Consider the following 13,504-nt stretch of genomic DNA (forward strand, 5'->3'; position numbering starts at 1 on the left):
CAAAAGGGCATAAGGACTCATCAATTGGGAGGAGGCTCAAATCCAGGCCTTTGGGTGGCAACCAGCGACCCAGTCGACCGCCCAAACCTTCCCCGGATGCAGAGCACAATATCCGGCAGGTCTTTATCTGACACCCCCAGTGGTGTCCGGATCTGCTGGTACCCATGGGATGGCATACATGACCCTAACAGTCTATGGGCCCACCTCAATAGGGTATGCTCCAGCACCGTCGACCCCATTTATCGGGTACGGATTGGCACCCTCTAGGTACAGTTCTGCACCCGGTGGTTCCCAACCATCTCAAGCTAGAGGAGCTGAGGCGAGTGTAAACTCTTCCCAGGGAAAGAGATCGGGCAAAGGTCAAAACTGATCTAAGCCCTCAAAAAAGGGAAAGTTGGGTTACGAACCCCAATACATGGAGTATACTAACCTGGTCGACACCCGAAAAAACATCTATCTGGCAATGGGTAATGTAGTCCACTACCGGAAGCCAGCCCCCATGTTTAAAGGGAGAAAGAATTCGAGGGACACTAACAAAAGGTGTGCCTACCACAAGGACGTGGGTCATACGAACGAAGAGCGTTGTCAGTTGAAGGATGAAATTAAGAACCTAATCAAACTAGGGCATCTCCACCAATGAGTCTGAATACCAATAGGGGTTCAGGGAATGCCAGTAGTTCCCAGAAAACTTGCGGCCCCAGGTGCACCTGGATTGTGCCGACCTCCTCAGGGAGGGTACGCTACAATTTTGGGAGTACAGGCCCCTCAGCGGGCCCCAATAGTGCAAGCACTTGGACCAGGAATGCCATATCCTCCCAGAACCGCACCTCCGCGAGTAGATGGTCACTTGGCCACCATATGAGGAGGCTCGCACCTGGGAGGACCATCTCAAAATGATCAGAAACGATACCTCATTGAACTCGATCATGACCATGAGGTATGTGCCTTGGTCTAGACTCCGACCCAATGCCCGAAGTTAATTAACCTACCCATCGCGTTCACGGAAGAGGATGTCTGGAACATTCATTTCCCACATCATGATCCCTTGGTCATTGATGCCCAAACCGCCAAAAAAAGGATATCCCGAGTGTAGGTGGATGACGGGAGCTCCGTCAATGTATTGTTCAAGCCAACTTTCACAACAATAAGGTTGATCGAAGCAGATCTGGCTTCATGCCCGACACATATCTACGACTTCAACGGGGATTCATTAATCCCAATGGGTAAGATTCAACGGCCTGTGACGTTGGGGAACAAGGTTCAAGTCTCGTTCAAATAATTCAACTTTGTAGTGGTGGACTTCCCCACTGTGTACAATGTTATTTTTTGCCGTCCCGCATTGGTCGATTTCGGCACCATCACCTCCATTCTCCATCTCTGCATGAAGTTCCCATGCGATAATGGGGGAGTGGGAACCGAGCGGGGAGATCAGAAAAGCACCCGAAAGTGTTATCACATCTCTGCCAGACCAATCTTTATGGTCTGCGAAGAACCTCTTAAAGAGGAAAACGCAGTTCTAAACCCTTAACCACAGCCCGTGCGGAGGGTGGTCTGGGAGGAGGACGAATTGGATCCTCGGATAGGAGCGTACAGGGCGTTAAATACCATGGAGGAGGAGGAAGAGGTGTACATCAATGACAGTGACCCGACCAAAGAAATCTGGGTCGGGAGAAACCTGAACCCAGAGGTCAGGGCTGCCATAATTGCCCAGGTGATAGGGAACCAGGATGCTCTGGCCTGGTCTCATTCAGATATGACCGGGATTGACTACAATTTCATATGTCACACCCTGAACATCAACATAAATGCAACTCCCCTCCAGCAGAAGAGGAGACCCCTAAGGGAGGAGAGGGCAGAGGCCCTCAAATTAGAAGTTGAGAAGTTGTCCTCGATCAACTTCATTCAGGAGGCCCTATATCCCGTTTGGCTGGCCAATCTGGTGTTGGTACCAAAGCCGAATGGGATGTGGAGAACTTGCATCAACTTCACTGATCTTAACAAGGCCTTCCCGAAAGATAGTTCCCCTCTGCCCCGGATCGACCTGATGGTGGATGCTACATTCGGGTATGAGTTGTTGAGTTTCATGGATGCCTACTTCGGCTACATCCAGATCTCAATGCACATACCAGATCAGGAACACACCAGCTTCCAGACAGACAAAGGTGTGTACTGCTACATCATCATGCCCTTCAAGCTTAAAAATGCCAGGGCCACCTATCAGAGGCTGGTCAACAGGATGTTCTTGAATCAAATGGGGAGGAATATGGAAGTCTACATAGATGACATGTTGGTCAAATTCAAAACCTCGGCCAGACACACGGATGATCTGGCAACAACAGTTGCCATCATTCGAAAGTATGGGATGAAGTTGAGCCCAAAAAAATGCACCTTTAGCGTGGCATCCGGGATGTTCCTGGGTTTCATAGTTAGCTCGAGAAGAATAGAATCTAACCCGGACAAGATTATAACATTGATCGAGATGCCTTCACCACGGAAGCACAAAGACGTTCAAAGCTTAACGGGAATAATAGTATCTTTAAGCCGCTTTGTCTCAAATCCATGGACAAATGTATCCCATTCTTCTATATACTTCGCGAAAGCCAGAGGTTTGAATGGACGGCCGAGTGTGAAGGGGCCTTCCAAAAATTAAGGGAGCATCTGACCCAAGTGCCAATCTTGCCAAAACCATTGGATGGGGAGTCGTTATACCTGTATTTGGTAGTGTCAGAACACGCCATCAATGTCGCTTTAGTGCGAGAAGAGGGAAAGGTCCAGCTCCTGGTCTATTACGTCAGCAAAAGGTTGCTAGGTGCAGAGTCCAAATATCCATTAATTGAAAAGTTGACATTTTGCTTACTGATCACATCCAGGAAGCTGAGACCTTACTTTCAGGCCCATGCCATTAAGGTATTGACAAACCATCCCCTACGACAAGTATTATAGAAACCCAAATCATCGAGAAGACTTTTAAAGTGGGCCATGGAGCTTAGCCAGTTTGACATAACATATGTTGGCAGGATTTCTATCAAGGGACAGGCCCTGGCTGACTTCATCTTAGAATGTACCGAGATAATCAAAGATGAAGAAACCCCATAGTGCCTCTATGGAAAGTCTTCGTAGATGGAGCCTCGGATGAAAATGGGGTCAGGGTCGGGATCATCTTAATATCTCCTCAAGGTCATCAGTTGCAAATCACCCTATGCTTCTAGTTTGAAGCATCAAACAACGAAGCTGAACACGAGGCCATGTTAGCCAGACTACGCCTGGCCCGGGAGGTAGGAGCAGCAAATATAGAAGTCTACAGTGACTCCCAACTGGTGGTCAGGCAGATTTCGGGGGAATACCAAACGAAGGAGGAAAAGATGGCCGCCTACATGACACGAACCCAGGAGTTACTCCAAACCTTCAAGAAATACTTCATCCACCAAATCCCCAGGGAACAAAATGTGTTTGCAGACACATTGGAAAAATTGGCCACAGATGTTGAAGCAGAACTCTCTGGGGTTGTCCCGATCGACCATCTTCCCGCACCTATTATTCAAGCCCCCGCAATCATCAATGCCATAGATTACTCCACAACCTGGATGGGCTCTCTCATCCAGTACCTAACCACTGGGGAATTGCTCGCGGATAGGGCGGTCGCCAGGAAACTGCAATACCAGGCTCCCAGATACGTCACGATGGATGGAAAACTCTATCGCAGGGGGTCGTCCATGCCATATAATTGATGCGTATCAAGGACAGAAATGAGTGCAATCATGCACGAAGTGCACGAAGGTTTTTGCAGAGATCACACAGTGGACTCATCTTGTCCAAGAAAATCCCAAGGCAAGGATATGTTTGGCTGACAATGAAGAAGGATTGTGTTGATTACGTCCGCAAATGTGAACAGTGCCAAAGACCCATCAAATTTATTAACATACTCGGTTACTGTTGCCTTTCCCTAAACGAGATTCAAAAACTCATTCATCTTAGCATTCTCGGGCGCATCACAGTAATACCTTTCATTGAGTAGCTATCTAAATTCTCTCTAGTCCATCATAGTTGTATCTCGTGTCTGGGATACTACTTCCCACCACGTCCGGGCATCATCCCGCAACACATATGTAGCACAGATCACCCTATCGCGACCTACCAGCCCCATACTATCGAGAATGGAACTGATCATGCCCATCCATTGCTCAGCTCTGAATGGATCTAGGCCTCCCTCAAAGACTGGAGGGTAATACTCCTGGAATCTTCCACAGGTTGAGCCAAAACTGGTGCCACTCCAGGCATAGCAAAGGAAGAGGTGTTCCCTGACAGATTCCATTGTTACCTCAAACACCTGATCTCTTCCTCCTGCCTCTGCAATCTTAATTGCACATCTATAAGCATCTGTTGGAAATTCTGAGGGGCAGATGAAGAACTTAACCCATGGCTGAAACTCCCAACCTCTTTATAACCACCATCAAGCTTCATTATCTGCCTTGGATACATACCTGCTGATCGAATCTGCAGTCAATAACTTGACCCATTAAATATGATGAGCATATCAAGAGCGTTCCCCACGGGAACAATCTTACCACACTACAATCACAACCACTGCAGTGCTAAACACATGCCCATAGCATTCGTACATCATTCACAATCCCTGTTCTTACAACATACCTACCATGCCTCCAACTCCAGCATGCAAATATCATATTTATATAATCACAGAGCAGGTAATCATATAATCACATTCATAGTCAAGAGTCAGGCTCTATCAGAATCTCATGCTCCCTAGTACAATGTGCAGGTAAAGCATTTACATTCTATTTAAGCAGTTAAACACATAACTACAGAAATAGTTACCGTTCCCTGCGTGAAGCTATCTTCAGTGACAAGTGTACATGCCCAGCTTGTCTTCAGGAACCCTTAACCTTGACTCGCTTTGATACCAAGTTGTAATGCCCTAAACTCCAGGGACCGTTACAGTGTGCATTTTAAACAGTGCTAAACTCGCTAATTGAGTCATTTGGCCATAATCGTGTAACTAAGTATGATTAGCGATTTAGGGTTAAATTATTTGGTTAAGATATAACGTTTTACTAAAATGTTTACTGTATACATTAGGATCCCAAAAATATAATTTAAAGGTTGATTACAACAAAATATTTACAACCAGCCGACCTAAGCGGCAAAATAGGGTTTAACCCTAGTTCCTTTTTCAACCCTCGACCGTGGCAGTCGAGCAGCCGCGTATGTACACATCATCACCTAAGCTCTCCAACTCAAGGATGGTCTAGCTTTCTTTTGTCTTTACCTACACCACATAGTACCCGTGAGCCGAAGCCCAGAAAGAAAACTCAATATGCTCATGAACAGTAATAACATGTCATCAAATCATAACGTGCATGCCTAACAATAATAGCCTTAATCACGCATTCAAATAAGTTCAAATAATGATGGTTGTGGGCCCTGCCTCCTGTATGGATGACTATCAAGTCAATCTTAAACAGATGAGTGATTTACACTTGAGGTTCTGATAACCATGTTGGGGCTTATAGACCTAATCAAATGAGTGACAGAGGAGTAAGTCACTAACATGGGATCTGCACCCTTAGATGAGTGACTGATGAGCAAGTCACTAACATGGGACATGCACCCTTAGATGAGTGACTGATGAGCAAGTCACTAACATGGGATATGCACCCTTAGATGAGTGACTGATGAGCAAGTCACTAACATGGGTTCCGTAACCTTAGCCATGTGACGATGCAGTCACCTGGGTCTTCTGGCCCTGGTTCTGAGTGACTAGTCATGGAATTAGGCAAGGGCTTATAGTTTTCATCGAACTTGAGGTCGGTCCGGCATTAATTCTCATGATGAGCCATTCAATGCAGATGAGGATTAGATCTAAGCTTTTCAGCTCTGCGTTCATGATGCTTATGTCGCTCCTGACTCTTAGGTCAATAACACACAACCAGTGCTCAGTACTACTGTTGAACTTGACTAGTAAGTCACAGCTTCACAGTCAGTTCTGACACCATTGCCGATTCTGACTAGTAAATTAGTGCCACGCACAAGTAAGCAATGCTACCAGGCATATATCATATGTCAAATATCCAAATGTAGGGCATTCAGCATGCTTACTTAACAATTGCTAGCATAATTAGGATCATGCACGAACACAGAGACTCAAGTTCTGATCAATATCATATTCAACATTCATGGCATGCCCTAACCACATGTTTCTCGTGCATCACATGCATCACATATTGGGTGCAGTTTTCTTACCTCTGGATCGAGCGAGAAATAATAATTGAACGACCCTTGAGAACGATCGATCCGTTAATCCCTTAGCGGTCACCTAGTCATAACCAAATACAATCTCCAATTAAAGAAAATTAACAATAAAAGGTTCTTGACCTAAACCTCACTCCCGGGACCCCAAATTGTACCCAAATGGTGAGTAGATTCGATCCCGAGCCTTAGGAATTGAAAACCCGAGCCAAAAACCCTTAAAAATGCCCAAAACAGAATTATGAACAAGCAGGGTAGCGCTACAGCGCTGTCCCCTAGTGCCCCAGCGCTACAACCAGGGAAGATTTACCCTGGCTAGCGCGGTAGCGCTCCCCTTGGGCGCTACAGCGCTAGGACCAGGCAGATCACCCAGGTTCTTTCCCCTCCTTCGAATCCTCCATTTCCAACCTAAGACTCAAGCTCCCAAACTTCATTTAAACCCCCAAATGAACCCAAATACCATCTACACAAGGCCTAAGCATCATAACCTAAGTAACCTTAGCCAAAAACTCCCATTGAAACTCAACTTTCAAACCAAAACCCAACTGAAACTCAAATATAAAAACAGAGCAAGAACTAAGGTTTTAATTGCCAGAAACTCACCTCAATCTCAGCTTAGCACCCTCTTCAATGGTGGAACACAATGTTAGAGAATATTATTTTATTGCTCAATGGAAAAGTGGAAAAACCAAAAAAATACAACTCTATGCAAAAATACAATGGACAAGATAATATTGATTAAATAAGTATTACAACTCAATTGCTCAAAATACAAGTAAATAAAAAGGTGTAGAAGAAGAAGATTACAAACTCAATACTATAAAAATACAAGTAGATAAGAAGAACAAAAGAATGAAAACACAAACTAACTCTCACACAACCAGAGTGTAGAGTAGTGGGGATCACCAACTTGAACAAGGTTCAAGACCTTTGTCCAAAAGCTTATTTCCCCCTATTCTCTAAGCACTAAGGGATCTCTCTAGGAAATAGCTCTCTGGAATTATCAAGCCTTTTGGTGTATTTTTCAGCCAAGTGCTTTGTGGATGAAAATGGTGTGTCTTACAAGTGAGCATTAGGCTCCTATTTGTAGAGTTTGAGATACCCCTTTGAATTTCAAATTCCACCAACCCCCATGGCTGTTACCAATGTTTAATTGGATGTTTTATGGAATTAAAAAAGAGATTTGGGAGTTACTTGGCTGTTGGAAACATTCAAAATTGGATAAAAACCGAAATTCAAAGAAACTGTCAGCCACTAGGGCCGCGACGCTCGTTCCAGGAGCCGCAGCGCTCAGTCAATTTCAGCAACGAATTTTTTTAGTTTTTTCCAAAACGTTCCAATTTATTCCCTCTTGATTTTGTAACTTCCATTTACAATATGGGAGTTAAAATCACATCTCTATCAGCCATTTCTCATATGGCTTTATGAAATCCAATCTCAAAATGTATAACATATAATATACACATTATTGGGTAATATTTGGGAGTTACAAATTTGTAACTGATTTTGTAACTCCAAAATATGTCACATTTGGACACACACATGTGTCCAATTTTGTGACTCTCAATAATATGTTACAAGATGTGACAAATCACATTTGTGTGACAAATCACATTTTGTCACATTATTTAATCTAATATTATATTATATGAAATAATATAACATTCCCCCACTAGATTAAATAATCACATTTTGTAACACTTATTTAATCAATCAAACATTATATTAAAATATAATATTCCCCCACTTGATTAAATAATCACTCTCTATAGAAACCTTTGCATTGGTGCATAAAGTAAAATGTCTTTCGACTTGAATTTTACCTTAGTGTAATTATCACAAAGTTTGTTGAAATTTTGGTTGCCGAAGCATTGAACCACTATCCCTTGATAACAAACCGGTGATAACACACACACCTTTGCTGTGTTCACTTGAGACCTCAATGTCTCGCTTTTGCACCGTTAATGGCCATGTGCACATTCCATTCATAGTCTTTTCTTGAGAATGACTCCCAATTCTCATGAGGGGCGGCACCACCCCTAGGTCTATATAGGTAGATCTCTTACAGTATTTTGTTACCCTAAAATACTTGTCTTTTCAAGACTGAGTTCTATTAAAAAACCTTTCGGTTTTAACCCTCTTTTTGGTAACACACTAGTACTCATATCTCAGATGGGACAAAATTTGAGTACTACTATCTATTCACTTGATTGACTTGTTATTACCTATTGAACCTAATACTAGTTTGGTTACTAGTATTAAGATAGGTTACCATCAACCGTGAATCTCTTTCGGGAGTCTAAGTCACACCCCTTGAGATGTAGAAAGGATTCCATTTGAATCATTTCTTTTCTCATGTATGCATACTTAGACACTCTCATTATTTTATTCAAACTTTGTTGCTAGCCATAGTTTGATTAAAATAGTTACCCCTTTAAAATGGTGATTTTGACCATAGTCAACACCCCCACTATTTTTTTATAGTTTTATATCCAAGATAAACATTTTCCTTGAATATTAATTCTAGAAACCTCTTTGTTTCTAAAATTCTCCTTTATGTTTAAATTGATTCCTTCTTGAATCAAAATATTACAAACAATGACTTTAGACACCAAACATGTCTAGATTTGTTCATTATATACACATATAGCCAATGTGATTTAGAATGTGGAATTCCAAATCACATATTTGATAGGATGACCAAATTAATCAATTGATTAACAACAAAATAAATTGATTAACTTTGGAGCATCACCCCCACATTTCTCACATAATGATAATAAAACATCACTTTAAAATAGAAATCTCTTCATTTCTAATAAGTCATTTATCCTCCAAGATAAATCTAGACCTATGATTCTCAAAGTTCATCATGAGTCCTTAAGCTTCATGATAAACACTCAATAGATCAAGATAAAAAACCTCAATGTTTATCTTGATTCATTTATTTGCTAAAGCAAGGCACACTTATTTGAAAGTAACTTTCACTTGGTTGCTTTCTTTTATATATTTCACAAAATAAAAATGTGAACACAAATGTAATGTGAGAATTTCTCAAACAAATAATCACAAATTTTCAATTTTAGTTGTCTAAATAATCTCAAAATCACTTAAACAACTTTTGGGTATTTCTTAAGAGTCTTTGAGATTCTTTTGAAAACACCAATTTGACATCCATTGTTTTTCTCATCAAAATCAAAATGAAGATGTCAATTTTAAAACACTTTAAATAAAATAAAATAAACTCTCATTGATTTATTTAAACACTTTGATTTCTTTTGTTTAAAATTATCTCCTCATTGAGATTAATTTAAACATATCACCATCTTTTACCAAAATGAATAAAGTTCTCTTTAATTCATCATTGGTGTAAAGATTCAAAATTGCTTCTCCAATTTTGAAAATGTCTCCTCATTGAATATTTAAGAATTATTATCACTAAATAATTCTCAAATATATTTTATTTGACCACACTATAGATTATAACTCTATTGAGTCAATATGTCATCCCACAATTTTTGAATCCACTTTGATTCATTTTCCTTGCAATGGCAAGACACAACCATTAAAAAATGTAACCTCCTTAGGTTCATCTTTTCTTATCTCATAAAAATGAGATGGTCAACACTTAAATGAGAAGTTTAATTTCTAAAATAATTCTCTTTATTTACCAAATAAATGGTAACTCATCACATTGCAATGATAATCATATTTACATTATTATCACCTTAATAATCATATTATATGGCATATCATAATAATCATGATAATTCTCATGTATGTATCAATATAAATTTATATATTAACATAATTATGTCTCAAAGAAATTTCACATAATTTTTTTCAACATACATCCATCATATTAGCATGCATTTTGAATCTCATAATTATATTGTAAGTATATCACAAATAGCATACAATAATTCACATATCCACATATTGATATATTCTATTGATTCACAAAATCAATATATAGGCATGTCAAAAACTACCTAATTATCATGATTTATAAAATCTCAAAAAATAATTTTCATGTCAAATGTATGTCTTACTATCTCACATACACATAAGATTAAAAATCACTAGATTATGTAGAGCTTCTCAAAAGTTCACTTCTAAAGATTTAACTTTCACAAATAGATGTGTAACATATGTTACAATGTATCTCATAATAAGACAATTCTATAACATGCTTATCATATTATCCAATAATCTACTAGATTATTTACATGTTAATCACATATAACAAAAACTCAACATATTGAATTATCTTCTAATCTAACCATTATAAAACAAAGGAGATTAGAATACAATGAATCTCATTTATAAACTTTTCTTCTTCTCAATTCTATCACTATAAGAAAACCATTAGATCTTCTAAGAAAACCAAAGAAGAACATTACCTTATCTTACCATCTTTTCAAGGTTGGATCCTCACAAGATCTCTATGGCTTCTCCTTCCATTGAAAAGGAAATATAAGCTTTTGATTGTTAGATAATATTATTTTATTGCTCAATGGAAAAGTGGAAAAACCAAAAAAATACAACTCTATGCAAAAATACAATGGACAAGATAATATTGATTAAATAAGTATTACAACTCAATTGCTTAAAATACAAGTAAATAAAAAGGTGTAGAAGAAGAAGATTACAAACTCAATACTATAACAATACAAGTAGATAAGAAGAACAAAAGAATGAAAACACAAACTAACTCTCACAAAACCAAAGTGTAGAGTAGTGGGGATCACCAACTTGAACAAGGTTCAAGACCTTTGTCCAAAAGCTTATTTCCCCCTATTCTCTAAGCACTAAGGGATCTCTCTAGGAAATAGCTCTCTGGAATTATCAAGCCTTTTGGTGTATTTTTCAGCCAAGTGCTTTGTGGATGAAAATGGTGTGTCTTACAAGTGAGCATTAGGCTCCTATTTATAGAGTTTGAGATACCCCTTTGAATTTCAAATTCCACCAACCCCCATGGCTGTTACCAATGTTTAATTGGATGTTTTATGGAATTAAAAAAGAGATTTGGGAGTTACTTGGCTGTTGGAAACGTTCAAAATTGGATAAAAACCGAAATTCAAAGAAACTGTCAGCCACTAGGGCCGCGGCGCTCGTTCCAGGCGCCGCGGCGCTCAGTCAATTTCAGCAACGAATTTTTTTAGTTTTTTCCAAAACGTTCCAATTTATTCCCTCTTGATTTTATAACTTCCATTTACAATATGGGAGTTAAAATCACATCTCTATCAGCCATTTCTCATATGGCTTTATGAAATCCAATCTCAAAATGTATAACATATAATATACACATTATTGGGTAATATTTGGGAGTTACAAATTTGTAACTGATTTTGTAACTCCAAAATATGTCACATTTGGACACACACATGTGTTCAATTTTGTGACTCTCAATAATATGTTACAAGATGTGACAAATCACATTTGTGTGACAAATCACATTTTGTCACATTATTTAATCTAATATTATATTATATGAAATAATATAACACACAACCCTAGATTAGCAAAGCTTTATTCCCTAGCTTGGTTCCTCAAAAGAAGCTTTAAAATCCAAAGAGAAATGGAGAGGAAATGATTATCGGAAGAAGGTGAATAAGGAGACTCTGTTTTCTACAGCCTTCTAAGCTCTAATGGCTGGAATATATCCTCTAGGGTCAAAAGACTAAAATGCCCCTAGGTCATTTAAAATCCTGTAAAGGCTTCCAAGGGTAAAATTGTCATTTCCCACCTATCTCGTTAATCATAATTAACACCCTCCAATTCCCGGTATTCTCAACATTCTCAAATGCCAGTAAATCATATCTCATTACCCTTTAATCTCCGGCAATGTTCTAATCCTCAAATCACCCCGAGACTCACCTCGAACCTCGAAATTAACCTTGTTATAACTAGACTGAAAACTTGCATCCCATGATCGTCTCATGTCGAATGGCTCGAACAAATCCACATATAATGTGGTATTATTCTTAATTCACCCACATGCATGAAAATACACAAATACACCCTCAACGGGCCAAATTACCAAAATGCCCTTATAATAAAAAATGGACCCATATGCATGCATTTATCATCATATTATAATATAATTCACATAAACATGCATATAAATATTTAATAACATAATAAATCAATTATGGCCCTCCCAGTCTCCTAATCAAGGTCCTAAACCTTATTAGGAAATTTGGGGCATTACAAAATAGTACGTTGCTGATTTAGGCCTAAGCCTTTTGGCCAGCACGCAGTGCGCTTTTGTCGTCCTTGACTAATAAGTCAAACCCTGATCCAGGTATTCAAACTTCAAAACAAAAACATATATGAATAGGCATATCCAAGCAAAACGAGTACGCATGCATGTTAATCACATAACACCATCGAGTAACTGTACTCATAATACTAATCATACCTATTTAACGGGGCCTCAGGCCCTAACCACAGAATCCATGCAACAAACATGAAGCACTTAAGCAGGTATAGAATATTCAAGTAGGATCAATCAACATGTGAAACAATAGCTTAAACATAAACGTTCTCAAGGGCCCAAGCCCTATTTATATTGATAACAGTCGAGTCAAGCCCTGATCACATATAACACGTATTGGGTGCAGTTTTCTTACCTTAGGTCTGAGTATAGCGTAAAATAAGGACGACCCTCGAGCATGATCCTGGTTCCGAGCCCCTAGCGATAACCTAGTCACAACCATAATATAGGATCCCATCAATAATGAGCAAATAAAGGCTTCTGTACTAAGTCCTAGCCTCTGGGGCCTCGAATTCCACTAAACCAGGTAGTGGAATCGATCCCGAGCCCTAATGAAAAGGTTTCCGTCATTAAAAACTCCTCAAGGCCAAAATTACCCAGGCGGGCCGCGACCTGCCCTTGAGGGTCGTGGCGCGCCCCTCTAATCCAAGGCCCTCTCCCTCTTCCAAAGGGATGCGGGTCGCGACCTCCCCTAGAGGGTCGCGGCGCGCCTCCCAGGGCCCTGGGTTCAACTGAGTCGCGGCCCCTCAAGAACAAAGCCGCAACTTGGCCCTGCAAACCCAAACTTTCCTCATTTTCCAATAGCCAAATTCAACCCAAAATAACCCATTTTCACCCCCCCCCCCCCCCCAAAACCATAATTCAATCACCACAACAGTTCTAACATCTTCCCAACAGCAAAACCCAACAAAAATCTAGCTATAAAACTCATCAAAATACCAAATTAACTCTTGAGCT

Source organism: Humulus lupulus, chromosome 6 (assembly GCF_963169125.1).
Source record: "Humulus lupulus chromosome 6, drHumLupu1.1, whole genome shotgun sequence".
Classification (NCBI taxonomy): domain Eukaryota; kingdom Viridiplantae; phylum Streptophyta; class Magnoliopsida; order Rosales; family Cannabaceae; genus Humulus; species Humulus lupulus.